The following is a 25,867-nucleotide window of genomic DNA, read 5'->3' on the forward strand; positions in this document are numbered from 1 at the left end:
GGAGCCTTGAGGCAATAATACCTATCCACCTTTATGGTGAAAGACAATGGGAGATTCAGAAGATAAATACAAGTTTCAACAAGCAAAAGAAGCAAGATGAAGAATGGTACGAGGCGCCTAGTTAATGAAGGTTAAAAGTATTTACAATTTATGCAGAGGAATATAAGCTTTTTGAGTTACATTCAACAATAACAAAGGTATGTAAAATTGGCTACATCGGTCTTAGTTATGCCCTATGGGAGCTAACAGATATGGTTGAAGAGAAGGATGGGATATCAGGATCCGGCTGGGGTTAGAGTGACCCAAAAGGGAGCTAAAAGCAAACAAATATCTTTTTGAAGTTTTCAGATAAAGTGATAGACAGAAATGTTAGCAGGAAATAAGAAGAGAGCTAATGAAGCATTAAGAGCAAGATGTGATACATGGATGACAACGGTAGGTCAAAAGACGGAAAAGACAAGAAGTGACAGGCCTTGAGACAACAAAAGAGTATAGGCCATAAAGTCATATCCTCACTTCAAGAAATAAGTTTGTGACTCCAATGCAACTACCGGAAGGAAAAGTTAGACCCCAGAATAATAGAAGTCAGTACGGGCTGGTAAACAAGACAAACTAAACGTGAATTAGGGACGGAGTGATTGGATAATAGTCGACATCATGAGAGTTTCATATTTCATTCCGGCGATAATAGAATGGACAACAAAAGAAGATTCATGAGAAATTCAGAGAATGGTTATTCAGGAAGACGCTTCCATAAAGCAAGCAATGTGAGCAAAGTTTAGCTTAAGGGACTATGTGTGCCAGTTACACAAAGTGCCACCCGCGCGAGTAAGGAATTTTCTTATCATTGGTACAGAAGGATTACCGCAAGGCGAGTAAGGGTCATCGATAGTGTGAGAAGACGCCAATGATGAAGAGGTAAAGCATCTATAAGTAGATCGTCAAAGCGCTAAATATTAGTACTTCCCTAAAGAGGGGGAATATAGAGTGATGTGGCATTAAGTCGGAATTAAGTGGTTCTAGTAATTATGGAATAGTAAAGAAAGAATGCGATAAAATGAAAAAGGGATGAGATTGCACTTATTCAAAGCCTACTGATATGCTATGATACCATAGCATTATGCGAACACGACATCAAGGAGAGGAAGTAAGGGTTCCTGCCCGAGATGTTATTGATTAATAAGGAGCCAGTGTGAGAGGTAAGTTAAGACAAAGGAAATAACCCAAGAAAGATTACGCAGAATATTGATATGAGAATGGGCTAACGAGTAGTTAGTAGTTGATTCAGGAAATGCCTAGTTATAGCTAGATAAGAGGATACAGACAAATCAATTGATCGTGCAAGATAAATAGAGTGAACCCAATATGGGGAATTCAGTCTCGCAAATATGACATCGTGACCCTTGAGAAATATTCAGATAGGAGTTGGGGTAGTTAAAGGTATCGTATGAATGTTATGGAAATAAAAAAGAGTATCACTGGGGAGACAGTCAAAATATTAGTTCAGAAGAAACACTACAAGCACAAGGGCATGGAGGTAAGAACTACGGATAATTATAGGTAAGTACGAACATCAAGAATTCCATCGGGTATGCGATATAATAAGCTCTCAGCTTTACAAGAGTCATAATGTCTTTTCTAAGAACTATAATGAAAAACAACTGAGGAAATAAGGAAGAAGGCTTCAACTAATGCACTGTGACCTAAAGAGGAAATGGTTTTGTAACAGTCCCACTACAAAATTGTATGCACTACAAAAGAAAGTGGCACCTACCATGGCTAATGAGCAGGGAGTGAAACCAAAAGTAATATTCGAGACCATATGAGTTGCAAAAAAATTTCGGCATGCATGAGAACTTAGATAAGCTAAGTATGCATGCAACAAGGGGGAAAAAAGACAAAGAAAAGCAATTGCATATGTTTGAAGAAAGCTGAAATAGAACGAAAAGAATTATTCGATTAATGATCAGCCGTAGAAGACTCAGGTATAAGTATGAAGAGGTAGAGGTAGGCCAAATAAGAAGTTGTCATTGCAGCTTCAGCTGACCGAGGACATGAACTTTGATATGAAGGTATGAAGGTTGAGGATTAGGGTAGTAGAGTAGGTAGTCTAGAGTGATCATAACAGTAGTATTGGAATGCAGTCTCGCTTTCTGTGGGTAGTAGATTTTTATGCAAACCGTTGTTGTTTTTCATTGTTGATTACCGTACTATCTTATTGCTTTTATTCTACTTTTATATGGCTTTTTGGTATTGTCCCTTCTTATCTATATTTTTATTAATGTGGTGCTTATGCTTTCCTGAGCCGAGGGTCTATCCTTACAAGGTAGGAGTATGTAACGACCCAGTCGGTCATTTTGAGTGTATTAGCCCCGATCCCCTATTTACTGCTTTCCCCATACCTTTTCTGCTTATGTGACTTACCGAGAGGTTGTTGTTGTGATTTCGTAGTTAATTGGGACACTTAGTCCCTAAAACAGAAGTTTAAGTCTTAGAATTTTGACCGTAGTTGGAATTGTGTGAAGACGACTCCGCAATGGAGTTTTGTCGGTTTCGTTAGCTCCGTTGGGTGATTTTGGACTTAGGAGCATATCTGGAATGTTATTTGGAGGTCTGTAGCTAAATTAGGCTTGAATTGGTGAAAGTCGAATTTTCGGAGATTTTGACTGGTAATGGACTTTTTGATATCGGGGTCGGATTATGATTCCAGAAGTTGGATTAGGTTCGTAATGTCGAATATGTCTTATGTGCAAAATTTGAGGTCAATCAGATGTGATTTGGTAGGTTTCGGCATCGGTTATAGAAGTTTGAAGTTTCAAAGTTCATTAAGTTTGAATTGGAGGGTGATTAGTATTTTTAGCATTATTTGATGTGATTTGAGGGCTTGACTAAGTTCGTATGATATTTTAGGACTTGTTGGTATATTTGGTTGAGGTTCCGGGGGCCTTGGGTGGATTACGGATGGCTAACGGATCGAAAACGGGACTTGGTGCATGGCTGAAGCAGGACTCTGCAAGTGTAACCGCACCTGCGGAGATTTGATCGCAGGTGCAAGCTCGTAGGTACGGGCCAGGTTGTGCAGATGCGAAGGTTTAGACTGGGGGTTGTGGAGCGCAGATGCGAAGGCAGAAAAATGATGGAATCATTAGAAGATTGTATCATGGTTTTCCATAGCATCCATGAAAGGCTAAAGTAATAACTAAATGCCATGAGCCACAGATCGGAAGATAGCTTAATCCTACATAAAGGCTAATCAGAAGGAAGAGGAAACTAAAGAGTTACATCAACTAAGTAAATTAGGAGTCTGCTTATTGGACCCAGAAAGTTATAGACATCATGATTGAGCATATTGCAGAATCACTCTTAATATCAGAGGTACACGAGAGATAGTGCAGTAGCCATATTCTATAACGGCTCTACGATAAAGCCAGTTAGAAGTGTCCCAACCTCATAAGAAGTTATTATGAAGCTCTCACGAGATTGTGTAAAGAGGTGCATCTAATATAATAGAAGTTCAAGACGTGGATGTGAATTATACCTATGTGGAGGGGAGGTCATGAAAGAGATAGAAGATGTGATGTGAGGCTTAAAGGTAAGTAAGGTAAAGGTGAACAACGTACAAAATACTCAAAAGCAGAAGGTTGAGAATAGTCCATACTTCGGATAGAAGGCTAGAAGCGCGGGGATTCAATATCCAGGAATGATAGCAGCGTCATCAGTGGCATATCTTCCAGCCTATGGTTTCTAGGTACAGAGAGATCTAGCCAAGAGAGTAAAGAAGAGTTAGAGACGATGTGATGTCTCGCTTGATGTTCTAGAATAACATAAGGGAATCTATGGTGCAAACAAGTTGAAGGAAGGTTGTGAATAGTATAAATAGATACGTAGAGGTCGCAAGCTAAATTATAGTAAAAGCGGCAAGGTTTTGTGACAAGAGTCAGGATGAAAAAGGGCGAGTAAGAAGGTAACGAGAATGGATAAGTCCTCGAGATTAAGCCCATAAAAATAAGAGAGCTAATGGTTTCTCTAAGTTATAGAAAGTTTAGCATAGTCTGAATGAACTCAAAGGAATATAAAGATTATTAGCATCTAGAGTAGAATGAGGGTATGATTGTGACAGATAAAGGATGTCGTTTGGCCTTCGATTGAGTAATGACTTACAGAGGATTTCCTGAATTATACAGGATTAAAATACCCATGTAAGGTGAATCATATTGGGATGCTATAAAATACGGTTATGGAAGTATAGTGTCGCCCCTAGGTGGATCAATCCAATTACTCAAAATGTCCCTGATGAGACGTGAGCCCTAGCGGCAGTGTTACATAAGAGATCAAGTCATCAGTGGTAGATGATAGATCAACATTAAGGTGAATCAACAGTGGACGGACAAAAGTCACAAGGTATGAGGTGAGATTAGGCCGTCATTCTTAAGATGAACAAGTAACGAGGAGGCATTAAAGGACTTAGATTTATACATATGGGATAAGTAACTAAAGTAACTTAGGAGTTTGGTAGCAGACCTCAGTAAAGATAAATAGAAGTAAGAGTTATGGTATAATAATACCTACCTAGATGCAGTAAAGTCATACGAATGGATAAACGGATCTATGAAATAAGGTATAACAATATTCGTAAGTTCGACAAAGTACCGAGCGAAGAACTTCAGTATACCTACAGATGCCCAAAGGGACATTTCAACAAGTTCTGTATATATATTTGCAAAGTAAGGCCTAAAGATTGGCTAAAAGCTGAAGGAAAGAGGAGAGGAGAGTCACATAGGCGCACATACAAGAAAAAAGTCATACAAGATGTATGACAGAAGATAGCAAGAGTTACGAGATTGGAAGAATTCAAAGAACGGTTGCCTAAATGGCAAGAAGAGTATTAAAGTATTCACAAGAGCTATGGGTTATGAGAATGATAAGTGCATCAGTCAACATTCGAGGATGAATATTCCAAAGGGGGGAATGATGTTACACCCCATCTTTTCATACATGGAAGTATGCCATAAGTAAATTGATATAAGCTCGGAAATGAGATGTTACATTCTGCACTTTCGTACGTTAAAGTTTCGCCGTAAGTTAATCGATGTAAGTTCGGGAATGGAATTATTTTGAGATTATAAGCACTATGCTATTTCAAACAAGTTATGAGTAAATTCGTGAATGTGATAGGGAAAGAAAGTCAAAGAAAATGAATTTTCGTCCAAGTTTGACATGTTGAGATAAAATACGGCCCGAGCTAAAATACTCGGTATTTATGGACTAGTGCCATACAAGGTACCACATGACCATGATAGTAAGGTGTATAAGGTATGTTAAAAGTGAGTAGTATTTTAAGTAAGTAGAGATAAGTCTTAGTTATGTGGGTAATTGATTAATTATTGGGTAATTGGACATTACCTAGTTCATTAATAATTAGTGGTGAATTAATTAAAGTCTTTGGGTAAAGACTAAGGTCTTTGGATGAGTTCAAAGTGTAAAAAACGTGGAAGCCCCCTTCTATTCTAATTAATGGCTCATTAGTCATTTAAGACAGGTGTCACCTTGAGAAATTTGGTGGCAAAATTATTCCTAAAGCGGGGCCACATCATAAGTCATCTTAAGACTTATGAAGTTTTTCATCAATAACGTTAGTTTTCAAAAATTCAACTCAAAATAACACTTCTCTAACCTGGTAACGTGGGGAAGTTTAGCATTGTCAACAAATTCAACATGATTTCATGGAAATTCCACAAGATTTCATAGCATCTTAAGCAACGTGAGATTTTGCAATTATAAGGAAATACGGTGCAATCTTTCTCATGAATATCATACGAATATTTTCCTACTCCGATCGTTCTGTCATGTGTTTTATCGAAATTAACGTGTGTTAGAGGGGTTGTCAAGAGAATCGACCCAGGTATGTTAAGGTTATCCCTTCTTTCTTTTGGCATGATCTATACGACACAAACAAAACGAGCAAATGCACAATTTCCATAAATGACTCTATATATAGAAATACTAGAGATGCTTATGTTCTTGATTCCCCATGTGTCATATTATTTAATCATCTGTTCATGGGTCTCAGAAAATATGTAAGTTGATAAAGTTTATTTTATGATATTGCTCAAAGGCATAATGGTCTTATGACATTCCAAGAGAATTTATTGACATACTTCTCATGCATTGCATTCATTTACATGTATGTTTTCCCATGAACAGATGGCGTTATATACGCGTATATATGTATATTATATTTATATGGGATATGGAAAAAAGGTTACGGCGTTATATACGCACCACCACCTGATCAGCTGGTATACGTTGATGATTTGCCCACAGTGGCCGAAATGATATGATGGGATGCCCTCAGAGGCTTGATAATGTTATGGACGAATATACCTATGCATGGTATGACATTTATACGCATATACATGATATTATAAAAATGAAATGATTCATAGGGCTATGCAAACGTACATGTCGAGTCATTTACTCCATGTTTCTCTCATGTCTATTATTTACTTATTTTCATAACTTACATACTCGGTACATTATTTTTACTAACGTCCCTCTTGCCTGGGGACACTGCGTTTAATGCCCGTAGGTCCCGATAAACAGGTCGAGAGCCCTCCAAGTAGGCTATCAGCTCAGCGGAAGATGTTAGTGTGCTCTATTTGCTTCGGAGTTGCTTGTTTAGTTAGTATATTTTAGTCGTGTATTGTTTGTTATGGCGGGACTCTGTCCCGACCTTTATGAAAATTATGTATCCTTATAGGCTTGTAGACATATGTCATGTACGTAAAAGATTGTATGGCCTTGTCGGCCTATGTTCAATGTACGAGTGGTTATTTTGGTCTTATAGGCCCGTATGGCTTATGTATAAGTTGGTATTAAATGTTACATTCTACTTATCTCACGGCAGCCTTCCGACTCAGTTATCTATGATAGTATGACATGAAAATATACATTATGTTGGTACTCGGTTGAGTAAGGTACCGGGTCGTCGCGGCCCATCGGTTTGGGCCGTGACACTTCTCATCTCAGCATCTGGGGTTCCTTGCACATCATCAACAACTCTGTTCTCAGATTCATTTGTTGTGATTGAGGGACTAGATTCCTCCACATCAACAGGATATAAAGCTGCATCATCAATCATTCGATTCCTTGAGTTAACTCATTATGTCCTATTTTCCATTTGCCATGTCAATGACTTTACCAGGAACTGTTGACTGCTCTCCATCTTGATCGATCTTATCATGTGCATATTTCCCACATAGGTGGTGTCATTCATCAAAGATCACATGTATAATTTTCTCAACACGTTGAGTTCTTTTGTTGTAGACTTTGTAGGCTTTGCTTTGTGATAAATAGCCTATAAAGATTCCTTCATCACTTTTGGCATCAAAATTTCCAAGTGCTTCCTTACCATTGTTGAGGACAAAACATTTGCAGCCAAATGTTCTCAAATGTGTTAGCTTGGGTTTCCTCCCGTTCAGCAGTTCATACAGAGTCTTGTTCAAGAGGAACCTGATCATGCACTTGTTCACCAAATAGTATGCAGTGTTAAATGTTTCTACCCAGAAAGTTTTAGCAATGCCACTGTCAATCAGCATTGTCCTTGCCATGTCTTCAAGAGTCCTATTTTTCCTCTCCACAACACTATTTGTTGAGGTGTTCTTGGGTCTCAAACATTATGACTTATGCCATTTTCAACACAGAATTTGTCAAATTTTGCATTATCGAACTTTGTGTCGTGATCAGATCTTATACACACAACATGGTGGCTCAAATTCACTTGGATCTTCTTCACGAAGGCAACAAATACTGGATAAGTTTCACCCTTGGTTATGAGGAACAAGGTCCATGTGAATCTAGAATAGTCATCCACTATGACAAAAATGTACTTCTTCCACACATATCCATATGGAGGAAATCAAGTGGCCTTGAGGTGTTAACTTCCTTTTTGGGCTTGATAGAAGACCTGACATACCTTTCTTTTATACATGCATCACACACCTTGTGATCTTTGAAACTTGACATCGGTAGGCCACGAACCATGCCATTCATGACCAATTTGTTCAGCAACGTAAAGCCTTCATGACCCAATCTTTTATGCCATAGTTCAACATCATCATCAACGGTACTCAAACAAGTGAGATCCCTATTTTGCAGGGACTAAAAATAAGCAACATAAATGTTCTTGTATGTTTTTTGCCACCAGGACCACTTCACCAGTCACAAGATATGTGACTTTGCAGATTTTTGACACAAATTCCACCTTGTTTCCTTTGTCGCAGATTTGGAAAACACCTAGTAGGCTATATTTCAAGTCGTTCACATACTGCACATTTTAAATTGAGTGAGTGAGTGAGTGACTTCCCAATTCTTCCTACACCCATAATGTATCCCTTTTTCCATTGCCCAATGACACACCCCCTCCTTGTAGGGCTTTGAATGGAAGGAAATCATTGATGCTTCCAGTCAAGTGCTTAGAATAGCCATTATCCATGTACCATTTGTGGCTTCTACCTTTCACTTATTCCTACACAAGAGAATCAAGGATTATACTTAGGAACCCAAACAAGTTTGGGTCCCTTGTAGTGAGGAAAATGTTGAATTAAACTTCTTTTTATTCATGGAGGCAGTACACGTTTTTTGCTAGAGGGACCAGGTTCCTTAGCAGTAGTTACCTTTTCAGCAGCACTTTGTTTTTCTATTGAGATTGAGTTCTGGCCTTACAGTTTTCTTTAAAGTGACCAGTATTCCCACAGTGAGTGTAAAGCTAGTTATCAGGGACAGTAACATACTTACTATGTGGATTGTAGGGAATCTTTTCCTTTTGGAATCCTACTCTCTACCTGTTCCCACCCTTTCTAGCATACATGGCAGTAATTGTATCAGAGGACCAGGTCCATCTTAGTAATTTTTCTAGGTCATTTTTAACTCTTCCTAGATCTTCTTGAAGTTATCTGTTTCTTTCAAGTTCAGCACATAGACTAGATTTCACAGTTTTGAGTTCATTTTCAAGCCTAATATGTGCCTCACTTGCAACTTCCTTTCCCTTTTGGATAGTCACACGATTGTTTCCTCTTTTTATTTCCTCTAATGCTTCTTTTTGGTGCAGGACTACTATAAAACGGTCATCTCTCTCATTTTTTACTTCTTCAACCCTTTTAATCAGAACATTCTTTTCTTTCATTAGATCCTCGACGATTTCTTTCAGGTCAGTTGTTGCGACCAAACACACTCACGCAAGTATACGTAGTCGTCAAGTAATAGAGTAGTGAGTAAAGTATCGTTCCCACGAAGACTGATGATTAACTTTTGACTAATTCTTACTCAAATAACTTATCGATTCAAGCGATTTCTTACAAAATAGATGATTTTCTTATTTACTACTTAAAAAGTATCAAGTAATGAAATACTAGAAATCAACCACAATACTTAAATAGTTTTGAATAACAATCAATAGGAGATAATATTCCAGGGTCACGGGTTATCTAACAATCATGTTGCATTCTTAGTTTAAAATAACTAATTGATTTATCTGGATTATTGATTGACAGGGTTGATATTACTCATAAGAATCTGTCGAGTCCTTACTCGCCTATTTAAGCTAACTTAATACCTATATGTCTAAGGATTTAAGATTAACAAGAATGCATTTACAATTCTTGTATTGCAATCGAGCAAGGCAATTAGGTATATGTCTATCCTAATTGCGAATTTGTTCCACGATGCCTGATTTTAAGAACTTGCTCTATTTAATTCTATATGCAATTTAGAGTTCCCACTTTCGAGTTCAACTCTAGATTCGTAGATAGTATTTCACTGTTAGCTATTCAGCAAAATAATTAAAAATAGAATTAAATAAACAACCCAATATGATAAAATCAACTTTGTCAAATTAAACTTCAAACATCAACATTCATGTATACCCATGACCCTAGAACATTAGGGTTCTTAGCCACTCATGTACATACAATCATCAAAAATAATGTTTTTAAACATAAAACCAATGAGTACTAGGAAAGGGATGGAAGAATTGATAAAATCCGTGCTTCCGAGTGTTTGGCGCCTCCCCCTGCTCTCTAAATCATATCCTCTCTTCAAAAATAGGTTTAGGTTGGCTTTTATATGAGTTGGGGGAGTCTAGGGGTCGAAATAAGCGAGTCCTAGACGAAAAAGGACACTTTCCCGTCTTGAGCGTCCAGGGCAGCGTGGGGCGCTGGCCCTGGCGCTCAAATATTTTGCTGGCTGTAAATTTTGCCACAGCTAGCACTCCACGCTGGTTGTGGCCCTCAAATCTCACTTTTTGCGTTTTTGTCCCGATTTTGCTCCAATTCGCGCCCTTTCGTTCTAAATTGCATCCGAATGATCCCTACACATAGAAATACCAAAATGTAGCCCAAATAATCATATTAAACATCTCAAATCGTCGAGACATAAGAAAAATGTGAGGCGATATATATCAAAATATGCATACATTAAGCCGATTATCAACACCCCACACTTAGACTCTTGCTCGTCCTCGAGCAATGGAACTATATTAACACCCCCAAAACGTACTTAGCACTATGAAAGAGGACTTCACAATTAATTCAATCAAACACCCTACCTTTTGATTGTTATCGATGTCCGCAATTAAGCATGAACATACAAATTTCACATTCTTCCCGTTTTAAATAGCCCAAGTATACTCAATGTTATTCAACCAACTCAATCAACTCAAGAAACCTCTCCACAACCACCTTACCTCAAGAGACAACTCGTTACCGCTAAGCATATTCAACTCACGCACTTACTCAACACAAGAAAGTGTACAACATCACCAATCCGTCATGAGATCAAGTGCCCTCACCATAAGCAAAAGAGTGAATATCAAAGTAGTCCACAAATTTAAATATGTCATTGAACATAAATTAAGGACATCACACAATTGAACAACATTCACTCACTCTCACAAAGAATTCATGTGCATCTCGTGGTCGTACCATAAGCTTGCCCGTAGTGTACATCTCTACTAATCTAAGCTAGCTAAATCTAGGATCAATTAGGACTTTAAGGTTGTAATGTAGGCTAAGGGACGGATAGGATACATTTAGGAATAGTGACTAACCTTCCTAAGCACTTTAATACACTACACTCACAATTCAAGCGCAATTGCTTCGCAACCCATTCACTTGTCATACACCATAACTAACATAGCCCTCTTTTCCATCAAGCACCTCTATGGTTTCACTCGCACGAGTGAGAAGGATTAGGAGGTGTGTCTTTCTACATTATTTGAACTTTTGTTTGCTCTTTCTTGCAAAAACAATTTCTCTTTTTTTTTTATACACTCCATACATTGAAGTTCATAAGCTAGTGACCTTATTCACAATTTTAGTGCACCTTAAGGGTCCTTCCATGGTTCCACTCGAAATCCACTTCCCAAGCTCTCGCCTTACTTCTTCTAGCGACTAAGTGCCTTAGGAGGTAAAGGTTAAACAATCTCAAATTAAGAACAACTAGGAGTACGGCTTGTAATGTGGTTGCCAAGGAAACGGTTTATAGGCTCAAAGGGGCTAGCAATGGAAAAATTTTATTTGTCAGTAACAAGCACCTTTATGGTCAAGCAAGAAACGCCTATGTCATCTCCTAGACTAGCACAACTTAATAATTTTGCATTGATTAACACACGGGGCAAGTTCTAGACTACACAGGATAGCACAAAATATCAACAATCCTTACACACACATGGCACTTGACTCATTCAAGACGGTTCTGTGTGACTCTCAGGTCAAGCAAGCAAGCATATCAATGTGAGAATTTTTAAGCAACAATGTACTAGGTGGCATACAAGTCAATCAACTGAGAAAAAGGCGTCAAAGAGTAGGCTACTTAATCTACTTGGACATTACAATTCAAATCATATATGCAAGAAGATAGAGCACATGCTCGAACTTAACTTGTCAACACCAAACATATCAAAAGGTATCTCCGAGCACCTCAGTTTTCTCCCTTATCCTACTCAAACATAAATAAAACAAAACACCCGGTTCGAGCTACACCCTTGGAAAAGAACCAGCGTCCAAAGAAAAACCAAGGGATACTACCTAACTATCAAAAATAAAACAAAATAAAATCTTTTTGGTATTTTTAATCGGACTTTAATCCCTCAAGAAAATTGTCCAACAAATCCATCGTCAGGAAAAGTCCAAGTTTTTTTTTTGAGTTATCTAGATAATTAGACTATGTTAGTCTTAAACTAAGCTAAAAGGTGATAAAAGGAAAAAAGGGATAATAACACTAAAAAAATATTTATACAATTCAAGGAGTATTCCCCCACCCCACACTTAAACAATGCATAGTCCCCGATGTATAATAAGTTCAAAAATAAAGTAAGGTGGAAAGAAAGAACTCCCTGTTAGTCGGACTCTGCCTCATCAGGATGCCAATCAGCTGCGGAAATGCGCTCATCATCATCTCCTAAGGGTACCAAAGCCATTGGTCCCATAACTTCATCATCATCTGCATCCTCATTATCAGATTCCTTGTCAGTGTTTTCAGCCTCAGACGGATGAACGGGACTGCCTGGTGCTATGCCCAACATCTCCTTGGAAGAACTGGAGAGATCACTTCGCAATTCCGTGCGCTCCTCATCTGACACCCCAAGCCTGCTTATAATAACATTGAGGGATTTGTAAAGATACCTGTTGAAATTTTCATCCCACTCATTCCTAGCAGCTTAGGTGAGCTTGGATGTGGACTCTAGCATGGATGTGATGTCTAACAATGTTGTGGGTGCCTCCACTACCTCATCATAGCTAGGGTACTCTGGTACCCCACGAGAGAGCATGTATTGTGTCAGGATGTTGCCAAAAAAAACCTTTTGATCCTTCCTCCAAAACGGGTGTGGGTCATCTCCCCAAGCATGAGCTCACCCACATTTATGGGGCGCCCGGTCATCAAAAAGTAGATCACACACACTCGAGCTCGAGTGCACTCACTATTATGTTCAACGGGCATTAATCTAGCTTGCACAAAGTTTATCCAAACCTTGGCCATTTTGTTGAAGTCGAACCGGAGCATTTCAAGGTGAATATTTCCCTTAATTCGCGTCCATTTTGCATTAGAATCAACACCACAAAATGTGTGACGTATTGCTTGCTAGCTTGGACTTTTGAAGAACTTTCAAAGCCTTCGTGGGTTAGGACTATCAACTCCCAAAAAATGACACAAGGCTTACCTATCCATTGGAATTTCCTCTCCTCTGACCCACGACTCGTCATTTTTCTCGTTCCAGTTGGCATATAACTCTCTTACCATGTTGAGATTTGTCGGGCCCGGACATTCGAGGAGCTTATCAATCTGCTTTTCAATCAATACAGCAAGTACATATGGGAAGTTTCGTTCTAAAGCCTTCACATTTATCCCCATTTCAGACACATATCTCCCATATGGAACAAAAGTATCATGCCATTTGATGGCGTCATCCCGAACAAGTTCCACTCGAGGCCGTGGTGGCCTCGTAGACCCGCTATCCTGTGGCTTTCCCTTGTCTTGTCAGGAAGAGCTCTCGGCTTGCTTGCGTTTCTTTGGAGGGGGAGCAGTAGTGGAGGACTTCCCTACCCCTTTTCCTTTAGCGGTATCGTCACGAGCCATAGCAACCTACACATGATAAACATAAAGATGAGAATGAATCAAGAGATGTTGCCTAAGGTCATCGTGAGAGGCAAGATGACCCCACACTTAAAACCTAAGGCTATGTATAATCGAATCATAATATTGATTCAATGTGCACCAATGTGTCATCACAAGGCTATAGGTACTTAGACTTCCCTATGCCATAAAATTCAATTAGTCTAACATGGTCGTAACTTAACTATGGTGCAAGCATAACAAGGCTAAAGTCTACATTACTACACTATTTTAGTACACTAACTACAACTTACAAAAGTTTACAACAAGATTAAATACCCACAAAACACCCCACACTTCGCCCAAACTCATATACAACTACACTCGGCTACTTAGACTTCATCGGTATTCACATTTACTCTCTTAAGCATTTTAGCAAACACCTTGTGGGCATCAATTTTTGCTCTTCAATTTCAACAATGGTGGGAGAAGGTGGGCCTCCCAAATTTACATGAAATAGAGGGAATTATAGTTTACTACTTCAAACACAACTGCACAACCAAATTTTGCACCAATTTCGTGTATAATCATTCCACCCACAATAACATCAAAATATGTTTAAGAGACCTTGGGGGTTTGAGGATTGGGGGAGAAAGAAGACTACAAATACTCTAAGAACTTCCAAAATACAAGAAAAGAGATAACAAGAAGAACATACCTTAGAGTCTTGAGATGGAATTGAGCAAGGAATATTGTGAGAACTTGAGAAAAAGGGGGAGAAGAAGAGCAGACCGTGTGTTTTTGGAGAAAAAGGGGGGTTCTGGGTTTTAGCTATTTTAATTTAGGTGGGGGATGGGTTTGGATAATTGGATATGGGTTGGGTTGTGAGTGTATATAGGTAATTGGGTAGGGTATTTTTAATTAAACAAAGAAAACAAAAATAAAAATTTTAAAAAAATAAATAAATTACATACCTGAACCGCCAGCCCAGCGCCCCACGCTGGGGCTGGCGTTGAAGCTTCAGAGAGACTGCAAAGTGCGCCCCAGGCAGCGTGGGGCACTGGCCTGGGGGCTCAATTCGCTGATTTTTTGTTTATTATTATTTATTTAAACAATCCCGACTACCCGAGCACTCAATATATACATTTGACACATTCCACGCCATTTCAACCTACAAAGAAAAATTATGGCCTATAAAAATAAAAGAAAAAAAATATGCTTCAAAAGCGGTAAGATTTGGGTTGCCTCCCAACGAGTGCCTGATTTAACGTCGCGGCACGACTCAACACGTGTTTAAGCATCTGCCAAGTCCACTGAGGTCTTGTGATGTGCAATGTCACCACCCCAATAATGTTTTATTCTCTGGCTATTTTTCCAAGAAGGTACCACTTGAGCTCGTATCACGCAGTTCCACCGCTCCGTGAGGCATCACACTTACCACAACAAAAGGACCTGCCCAACGAGACTTAAGCTTTCCAGGGAATAGCTTCAACCTTGAATTGAAAAGGAGAACTTCTTGACCCGGCTCAAACTCTCGATGTTGAATGTGCTTGTCATGCCACCTCTTCGTCTTTTCTTTATATAATATAGCATTTTCATATGCGTGCAATCGAAACTCATCAAGCTCGTTGAGTTGCAGCAACATATTCTCACCAACTGAGTCCATATCCATATTTAGCTTTTTGATCGCCCAATAACCTTTATGTTCAATCTCGATGGGAAAGTGGCATGCCTTCCCATAAACCAACCTGTACGGAGAAGTACCTATGGAATTCTTGTAAGCAGTTCGATATGCCCATAATGCATCATCCAGCTTCCATGCCCAGTCTTTTCTATTTCCACTTACTGTTTTTTCCAGAATCTGCTTTACCTCTCTGTTTGAAACTTCTACTTGACCACTCGTTTGGGGATGATAGGCAGTGGAAACTTTGTTCTTAACTCCATACTTTGCAAGAACATTATTCAGCAATTTGTTACAAAAGTGAGTTCCTCCGTTGCTTATTAACACTCTTGGAGTCCCAAAGAGCGTGAAGATGTGCTTCTTTACAAAGCTTACCACTACCTTTGCGTCATTAGTAGGAAGAGCAATGGCCTCCACCTACTTAGAAACATAGTCGACCGCCACCAAAATGTACATGTGACCATTAGAATATGGGAACGGTCCCGTGAAATCAATTCCCCAAACATCAAAAAGCTCTACTGCCAGAATATTTTGCAAAGGCATTTCGTGCTTCCTCGTGATAGTTCCAATTCTTTGGCATCTGTCACACTTTTTAACAAAGGCATGTGCATCCTTAAACAATTTTTGCCAATAGAAATCTGATTGTAGCACTTTTTGAGCACTTTTTGGGCGGTTCTATCCCCACCGTGATGACCTCCATATAGCGAAGCATGACAGCTATGCAATATTGCATTCATCTCTTCCTCAGGAACACACCTTCGCACCAAATGATCTCCGCATTGCCTATATAAGAATGGCTCATCCCACATGTAGAGCCTCACATCATGTAAGAATCTTCTTCTATTATCAGGTGTCAATTCTAGTGTTGTCACCCCACTTGCAATAAAATTCACATAATCCGCATACCATGAGGTTTCACCTGAGGTGACTGCTAATAACTTCTTATCGGAAAATGTTTCTTTGATTGACCCTCATTCAGCTACATGGTTCCGACTTTCTAATCTGGACAAGTGATCATCCACTTAATTTTCTGTCCCTTTTCGATCTCGGATCTCTAAGTCAAATTCTTGCAAGAGGAGGACCCAACGAATCAGCCTCGGCTTGGCATATTTCTTTTCAAACAAGTATCTGATAGCTGAATGATTTGTGTAGACGATAACTTTGGATCACACTAGATAAGATCTGAACTTGTCAAACGCCCACACCACTGCAAGCAACACTTTTTCAGTAACTGTATAATTCATCTGAGCTGGATTCAAAGTTTTTCTCTCATAATAAATGGAGTGAATATTTTATCCCTTCTTTTCCCCAAAATAGCTCAGATTGCTATGTCACTTGGATTGCACATCAACTCATATGGCAGTCCCCAATCTGGGGAGATGATAATTGGTGCAGACGCCAACCGTCCCTTCAGCTTTTCAAACGCTTTCAGACATGCATCATTAAACTTGAAGGTGACATCAAACTTGGAGGAATTAAGTCTCCACCCACTGACAGTTCTTGTAGGAATTAAGTCATTATTTTCATTAACCACTACAGTCATCCCCCCTTTCTTAGGCACACATTGAACGGGGCTTACCCATTTGCTATCAAAGATTGGGAATACAATACCTGCATCAAGCCACTTAATCACTTCTTTTCTTACCACCTCTTTCATGATTAGATTTAGGCGGCGTTGTTGCTCTACACTTTGCTTGTGTCCGTCCTCCATGAGGATTTTATGCATGCAGAAAGTTGGACTAATGCCTTTGATGTCAGACATCGTCCACCCAATTGCTCGCTTGTGCTCACGTAGCACTCTCAACAACTTTTCTTCCTGAAATTTAGACAAGTCAGAAGAAACAATAATAGGTAAAGTATCAGAACTACCCAATAAGCATATTGAAGGTGAGGGGGTAGGGGTTTAAGCTCCAATTTTGGAGCTTCTTCAATTGACGGCTTTGGAGGAGATCCACTTAGCCTATTCAGGGGCTCAAACGGGTGTATTCCTTGCATGTAAGCACAAGATGCATCTAGGATATGCATCATCTCCTCAACCTTATCATCAATCTCCAAGCTATCGAACAACATGAGTGCTTTTTCTAGAGAATCGTCTAGATATACACTCATGTCAAGAAGTTTCTCATCCACCTCCACAACAGATATCATAGAGAGCTCCTCATAGTGGCGGGGAAGTTGGATCGCTTTGTAGATATTAAAAACTGCTTCCTCGTTGTCCACCCTCATAATTATTTTTCCCTCTCTCACTTTAATTATTGCATCACCAGTAGTCAAGAGAGGTCATCCCAATATGATTGGAACTTGTTCATCAGCCTCAAAATCTAGAATAATGAAGTCAGCTGGGAAGATAAATTTCCCAATTTGCAGTAATACTTCTTCAATCCCTCCCGTTTCTGAGTGTAACTGCATTAACTTGAGGGTTCTTCTCTGTATCACTGGGAAGAGCGCATGTAGGTCTAGTGTTTTGATTTGCTGCTAACTGTCCCATTTGCCTCTCAAGATTTCTGAAATCGGTCCTGAGCTGTTGATTATCAAGCAACAACTTCTTCAGCAAGTCATTCGTACTCTCTTCTGTTTGTAGGGGTGGTTTCTGAGGTTGATTGAAATTTCCTTGGGGCCTATACTGGTTCTGATTCTGTTGATTTCCTCCCCATGAGAAATTAGGATGATTCTTCCAATTTGGATTGTAAGTATTCCCATATTGTGCATGCTGATTCATTGGACCTCTGCTCTATTGCCCCACATAGTATATAGATTCAGGATTCGTGGGGCACATGTCACTCATATGACTGTCACCACATAGTTCGCAGCAAATAAACATCTGGTGTACATGTTGCATCTGTTGTACATGTTGCATCTGTTGTGTTTGTTGCATTGTCATTCTATTCATCTGATTTGCCAATTTTGCTATATCGGCTCTCATGGATGAGAAGTCATCAAGCTCAATCAACCCGCTGCCTTCTGTTTAATTACCCTTCGTGAGTCCCCATCTCGTTGCCAATTATGGTCATTAGCAGTGAAGTTATTTAGCAAGATTTGTATTAAACTATACGGCCTCGCCATGCAACTACCCCCACAAGCTGAATCAAGATTCATCTTTGATGCCTCATCTAGCCCATCAACAAAAGTGTGACCCAATACCTCATCAGTCTGACAATGATGCGGGCAGTCTCTGAGTAGCTTCTTGTATCTTTCTCAAGCTTGACGAAGTGTCTCGCCATCCCGTTGTTGGAACCCAAGAATTTGGCTCCTCGGCGACTTTGTCTTCTTAGTGGGGAAAAACTTGATTAAGAATTTCCTTGCTAGATCATCCCAAGTGTGGATTTACTTCGCGGGCTCCTTTTGCAACCATTCCTTAGCTTCCCCCAACAGTGAAAAAAGAAATAGTGTCAGCCTGACATAGTCCTTGGAAACGTTCAGATAATTGTAAGTGTCCGTAATTTCCAAGAAGTTCTGAATGTGCCTCTGCGGGTCTTCATGAGATAGACCCATATATTGCCCTGTTGATTGAATCAGTTGTACCATGTACTGTTTGAGTTCAAAATTCCCCGTGATATCAGGCTTCACAATAGCTTGAGTCATATTCGCAAGATTGGGCCTTGCGGCTTCTATCACTGCACGCTCTTCATTACCTGCCATCTCTGTTGGCTGTGGTTGAACTACAATGTCCAACTCTCCCTCTATTCTAGTTCTTGTTTTGACTTCCCTCCTCACTCTGTGAAGTGTTCGTTCAATTTCTGGATCAAAAGGAAGGAGGTTGTTTGCACTTCTACTCCTCCGCATTCAAGAGAAGATCCTGCGTTAACACAAACAAGGCACACTGAAAATTAGAGCTTGAACAAATAACTAATAAAAGCTTAACTCAGTCAAGTAGCTAATTTCTAAGTCCCCAGCAATGGCGCCAAAAATTTGTTGCGACCAAACACACTCATGCAAGTATACGTGGTCGTCAAGTAATAGAGTAGTGAGTAAAGTATCGTTCCCACGAAGACTTATGATTAACTTTTGACTAATTCAAACTCAAATAACTTATCGATTCAAGCGATTTCTTACAAAATAGATGATTTTCTTATTTACTACTTAAAACTATCAAGTAATGAAATACTAGAAATCAACCACAATACTTAAATAGTTTTGAATAACAATCAATAGTAGATAATATTCAAGCGTCACGGGTTATCTAACAATCATGTTGCATTCTAAGCTTAAAATAACTAATTGATTTATCTGGATTGTTGATTGATAGGGTTGATATTACTCATAAGAATCTGTCGAGTCCTTACTCGCCTATTTAAGATAACTTAATACTTATATGTATATGGAATTAAGATTAACAAGAACGCATTTATAATTCCTCTATTGCAACCGAGCAAGGCAATTAGGTATATGTCTATCCTAATTGCGAATCTATTCCCCGATGACCGGGTTTAAGAACTTGCTCTATTTAATTCTATATGAAATCTATAATTCTCACTTTCGAGTTCAACTCTAGATTCGTAGATAGTATTTCACGGTTAGCTATTCAGCAAAATAATTAAAAACAGAATTAAATAAACAACCCAATATGATAAAATCAACTTCGTCAAATTAAACTTCAAATATCAACATTCATGCATACCCATGACTCTAGAACAATAGGGTTCTTAGCCACTCATGTTCATACAATCATCAAAAATAATGTTTTTAAACATAAAACCAATGAGTACTAGGAAAGGGATGGAAGAATTGATCAAATCCTTGCTTCCGAGTGTTTGGCGCCTCCCCCTTCTCTCTAAATCAAGTGCTCTCTTCAAAAATAGGTTTAAGTTGGCTTTTATATGAGTTGGGGCGTCCAGGGGTCGAAATAACCGAGTCCTAGTCAAAAAAGGACATTTTCCCGTCTTGAGCGTCCAGGGAAGCGTGGGGCGTTGGCCCTGGCGCTCAAATATTTTGGTTGCTGTAAATTGCGCCACAGCCAGCACTCCACGCTGGTTGTGGCCCTCAAATCTCACCTTTTGCATTTTTGTCCTGATTTCTCTCCAATTTGCGCCCTTTCGTCCCAAATTGCATCTGAATGATCCCTACACATAGAAATTCCAAAATGTAGCACAAATAATCATATTAAACATCTCAAATCATCGAGACATGAGCAAAATGTAAGGCGATATATTTCAAAATATGCATACATTAAGCCGATTATCATCAGCCACTATGATAACCAGATCATCTCTCTCATTTTCTTCCTCTCCTAGTTCCATAGTTAAAGCATTTTTATCATTTATAAGATTTTGATAAGCATCAATTAAGATATTTGCCAAGATATAAGATTTTTCTGAGAATAAGACTTCAGATTTCTTTAAACATCTAGAAAGTTTACCTCATCATCGTCATTGTCTTCATCATCGTCAGATTTTTCCATCAGAGCAAAGATAGAATCATAATCAGTTGATTCACTTTCAACTTCCATCATTGAAGTGTCACCTTGTGCATCATCTTCTCCAGATTCACTGGAAGAGTCTCCCCATGCAGTAAGAGCTTGTTTCACAACATTGTCAGCGACTTCTTTTCTCTTAAATCTTTTGTTAGGAACCGGGTTCCTCTTAGCTGCTTTGTCTGTGTTGTGCTTGTACAAGTTTTGCTTGAGGTGGGGACAATCCTTGATGAAATATTCAGGCTTCCCGCACTTATAACATAAGTCATACCCTCTTGGCTTGCTGGAGCTGCCCTTCTTTGGAAAGCCTTCATTTCTGCGAACCATCTTTTGAAATCTCTTTGTTAGGTAAGCCATATCAGCATCCTCACCACTTGATTCATTGTTGTCTATCTTGAGGACCAGGTTCTTCTCCCTTTTGGGCTCTCTTCTCTCATGATCCTTTTTCTTCTTCATTTCATAAGTTTTCATATTACCAATGAGTTCATCAATGGTCAGCTTTTGTAGATCCTTTACCTTTGTGATAGCATTTACTTTGCTTTCCCAGGAACCAGGTAATACGCTGAGTATTTTCCTGACAAGTTTGTTCCTTGGAATCATTTCTCCCAGAGAATGGAGCTCATTGATGATAGAGGTGAAGTGAGTGTGCATGTCCTGAATGGACTCATCGTCTTTCATCCTGAAGAGTTCATATTCAGTAGTTAGCATATCTATCTTCGACTGCTTGACTTGAGTTATCCCTTCGTGTGCTATTTGGAGAGCTTCCCAGATCTCCTTGGCAGATTGACAGGCAGAAATATTGTTGTATTCGTCTAGCCCAACACCACATGTGAGGTTTGTTTTTTCCTGAAAGTTCTTTTCTATAGCCTTGCGATTAGTATCGTTGTACTCCTTCCTAGTCTTGGGAACTGTCACTACTAGTTCCCCAATGGTATTCATATGAATGAAAGGACCATCGCAGATAACATCCCAGAGCTCTGAATCTTCAGCCATGATAAAATCATGCATCCTTGTCTTCCACCATCTGTAGTATTGGCCATTGAATCTTGGTGGTCTGTTGGTAGATTAACCTTCTTCAATGTTTGGTGGAGCAGCCATGAGGATCCTTTCTAGGTGTTAGCCTGATAGAAAGAACCTACTCTAATACCAATTGATAGAAACTAAGGGTCCACTAAACTATATAGAGAACCAGGTTTTCTATTAGTTCCCACATAACACACACACACACACACACAAAAGTAAGTAACTAAATACAATTGAGTTTTACGTGGAAAACTCCCAACTCACAGGATTAAAAAATACGACCTACACTCGTAGGATTTCAACTTCACTACTGAGCAAACTTCATATTACAAACTATTGTAACCTAGGAATTAACCTCTTAATCCTTCACTAACTTGTAATAACTTTATTACAAGTCCCTTTGTAATAACTCTATTACAAAGCTTACAACTCGACTAACTCTAGCCAAGACACAAACACAAGGTTTATAGTTTTACAAAAGGTTTCCTACATAATGCTTCTAACTAAGCTAAGTAGGAATTACAAGTAAATCACTTTAACAAAGGTGCAACACAACTAAGGACATATAATTACTCAATGCAGGAAACAGGTCCTTCGTTATGTTGTTCTTTGTTCTTGACACCTTGAATGTCACTTGCAAGTTGACAACACACTTGAGAGAAAGCTTGATGAATTCTAGAATGTGCAAGTGTAATGTTTTGCCTTAGCTTCATGTTAATATTACATAAGTGACATCACTTGGATGATGTAAGAATGTTTGGTACAAAGGAATTCCCCAAAAAGTGATTGCTCAACTGTTTGCACTGTTGCGTGTGTGCAGAGGAATAGTTGCAGCCACTTTACAGCTGTGGGGAGTTGACTGGTACTGTCAGCAAAGGAGTTGATGTCGATTTATTCCCTCTGTTGTTTAGTGGACTCTAAATGTTAGAACATGTCTCAGACTTGAGACTTTTTGATTTTGAGCACTTTGAGAATGTGGAGTAGGTTCCCCATCTGGTTCTGAACATTAAGTGTGTTAAATAATCAAAACATAACAGGACACATAACTTATCAACTCACCTCACACCGAGCTCTCTAGGTCCAAATAATGATAAATGAGATGAAACCCACATTTTTGTAATTTTATTCTGTTGCCCAGTCGTTCTTCATCGCGAAGCATAAATTCACAGCTGCCAAAAAAAATTGTCTGCAAATGTGAAACTCCATGCGCGAACGTGACTCACAAACTGCACAAGCTACACGGTCACGGAACCCTTCACGTGATCGCAAAGAACAAAACGCGTGGACCCTCAGTCTCCTCTTTTCTTCGTTGAAGACGCAACCCAGCAAACACGTGTGCGATTCATTAATTGCCAAAGCTCCACGATCGCATAGTACAAATCTTCCACCAGTCGCCAACAATACTTCGCGATCGTGATTACCCACCCGTGATCGTGTATAAGGATACCAGTAACAACAGATCACCAATTCTTCAAGGTTCCGAAATGCGTCGAACATGATCCGAATTACACCCGAGGCCCCCGATGCCTCAATCAAACATACCAACAAGTCCTAAAACATCATACGAACACGCTCGAAGTGTCAAATTACATCAAACAGCACTAGGAATCGTGCATCGATTCCAACCTAATAAACTTATGGACTTCCGAATTTCAAAACTAATGTCGATTCATACCAAAACAACTCTGATTGACTTTAAACTTTGCACACAAGTCATAAATTACATGAAGGACTTATTCCAGCTTCCGAAATCAGAAACCGACCCCGATATCAATAAAGTCAACTCCTGGTCAAACTTTCCAAACCTTCAACTTTCTAACTTTTTTCAATTCACGCCAAAACGATCTACGGACCTCCAAATAAATATCCGGACACGCTCCTAATTCTAAAATCACCATACGGAGCTATTGGAACCGTTAAAACTCCATTCTAGAGTCATCTACACAAAAGTCAACTCTTTCAAGTTAAACCTCCAAGTTAGGGACTATTTGTCCAATTTCACTCCGAAACTCAACCGAAACCAAAACCAAACACCCCTTGCAAGTGACACAACCACAATGTAACATATATGAGACAATAAATAAGGGATCGGGCTAAAATACTCAAAATGACCAGCAAGTTCATTACATCCCCCCCCTCCCCCCCTTAAAACAAACATTCGTCCTCGAACGAGTATAGAGACATACATGAAATTGTGAAAAGATGAGGATAATGGCTACAAATATCATGCTCGGTCTCCCAAGTCGCCTCCTCAGCTAGTTGACCCCTCCACTGAACCATCACTAAAGCAATGTTCTTCGACCTCAACTTTCGGACCTGCCTATCCAAAATAGCCACCAGCTCCTCGATATAAGACAAATCCTTGTCCAACTGGACTGAGCTGAAATCCAACACATGAGAAGGATCACCGTGATACTTTTGAAGCATAGAAACATGGAATACTGGATGAACTACACCTAGACCAGGTGAAAGTGCAAGCTTGTAGGCCACCTCTCCAATCCTCTCAAGAATCTCAAAAGGTCGGATATACCTAGGGCTCAAATTGCCCTTCTTCCCGAATCTCATAACACCCTTCATGGGTGAAACCCAGAGCAAGACCCGCTCCCCATCCATGAATGGAACGTCACGAACCTTTCGATATGCATAAATCTTCTGTCTAGATTGGGTTATGCGAAGCCGATTTTGAATCAATTTAACCTTTTCCAAAGCATCCCGAACCAAGTATGTACCCAATAGCCTAGCCTCACCTGGCTCGAACCAACCCACTAGAAACCGACACCGCCTCCCATACAAGGCCTCATTTGGAGCCATCTAAATGCTCGACTGCTAGTTGTTGTTGTAGGCAAACTCTTCAAGCAGCAAGAATGCATCCCAAGAACCCCCAAACTCTATCACATATGTACGGAGCATATACTCCACTATCTGAATAGTGAGATCGGACTATCCTATTGGACTGAGCTAAAATCTAACACATGAGACGGATCACCATGATATTTTCGGAGCATAGACACATGGAACACCGAGTGAACTGCTGATAAACTAGGTGGTAGTGCAATCCTGTAGGCTTCTTCACCCACCCTTTCAAAAATTTCAAAGGGTCTGATATACCTAGGTCTCAACTTGCCCTTCTTTCCGAACCTCATTACACCCTTCATAGGTGAAACCCAGAACCATGAATGCAACATCACGAACATTACGGTCGGCATAACTCTTTTGCCTAGACTGAGCTATGCGAAGTCGATCTTTAATAACCTTGACCTTATCCAAGGCATCCAGTACTAAATCGATACCCAACAACTGAGCCTCTCCTGGTTCAAACCAGCTAACGGGCGAACAACATCGCCTCTCATATAATGCTTCTTATGGAGCCATCTGAATGCTCGATTGGTAGTTGTTATAATAGGCAAACTATACAAATGGCAAAATTTGATCCCAAGAAACTCAAAAGTCTATAACACAAGCGCGAAGCATATCTTCCAATATCTGAATAGTGCGCTCGGACTGTTCGTCTTTCTATGGATGAAATGTTGTACTCAACTCAACCTGTGTGCCTAACTCATGATGTACAGCCCTCCAGAAGTTCTAGGTGAACTGCGTACCTCGATCAGAAATGATAGACACAGGCACATCATGAAGGCGTACAATCTCGCGGATGTAAATATCCGCTAACCGCTCTGAAGAATAGGTAACTGCTACTGGAATGAAATGTGCTGACTTGGTCAACTTCTCCATAATGACCCATACTGCGTCCAACTTTCTCTGAGTCAGTGGAAGCCCAACAACAAAATCCATAGTGATACGCTCCCACTTCCACTCAGGTATTTCTAACTTCTGAAGCAAACCACCAGGTCTTTGATGCTCGTACTTGACTTTCTGACAATTTAAACACCAAGCTACATATTCAACTATATCCTTCTTCATTATCCTCCACCAATAATGTTGCCGCAAATCTTGATACATTTTGGCGGCACCTGCATGAATGGAATACCGGGAACTGCGGGCCTTTTCCAGAATTAATTCACGAAGCCCATCCACATTAGGTACACAAATACGACTTTGCATCCGCAGAACTCCATATTAGGTACACAAATACGAAGCCCTTAAGGACAAGCAAATGAGGATCGTCATATTGTCGCTCTCGGATA

This window comes from Nicotiana tabacum, chromosome 9 (assembly GCF_000715075.1).
Source record: "Nicotiana tabacum cultivar K326 chromosome 9, ASM71507v2, whole genome shotgun sequence".
Classification (NCBI taxonomy): Eukaryota; Viridiplantae; Streptophyta; class Magnoliopsida; order Solanales; family Solanaceae; genus Nicotiana; species Nicotiana tabacum.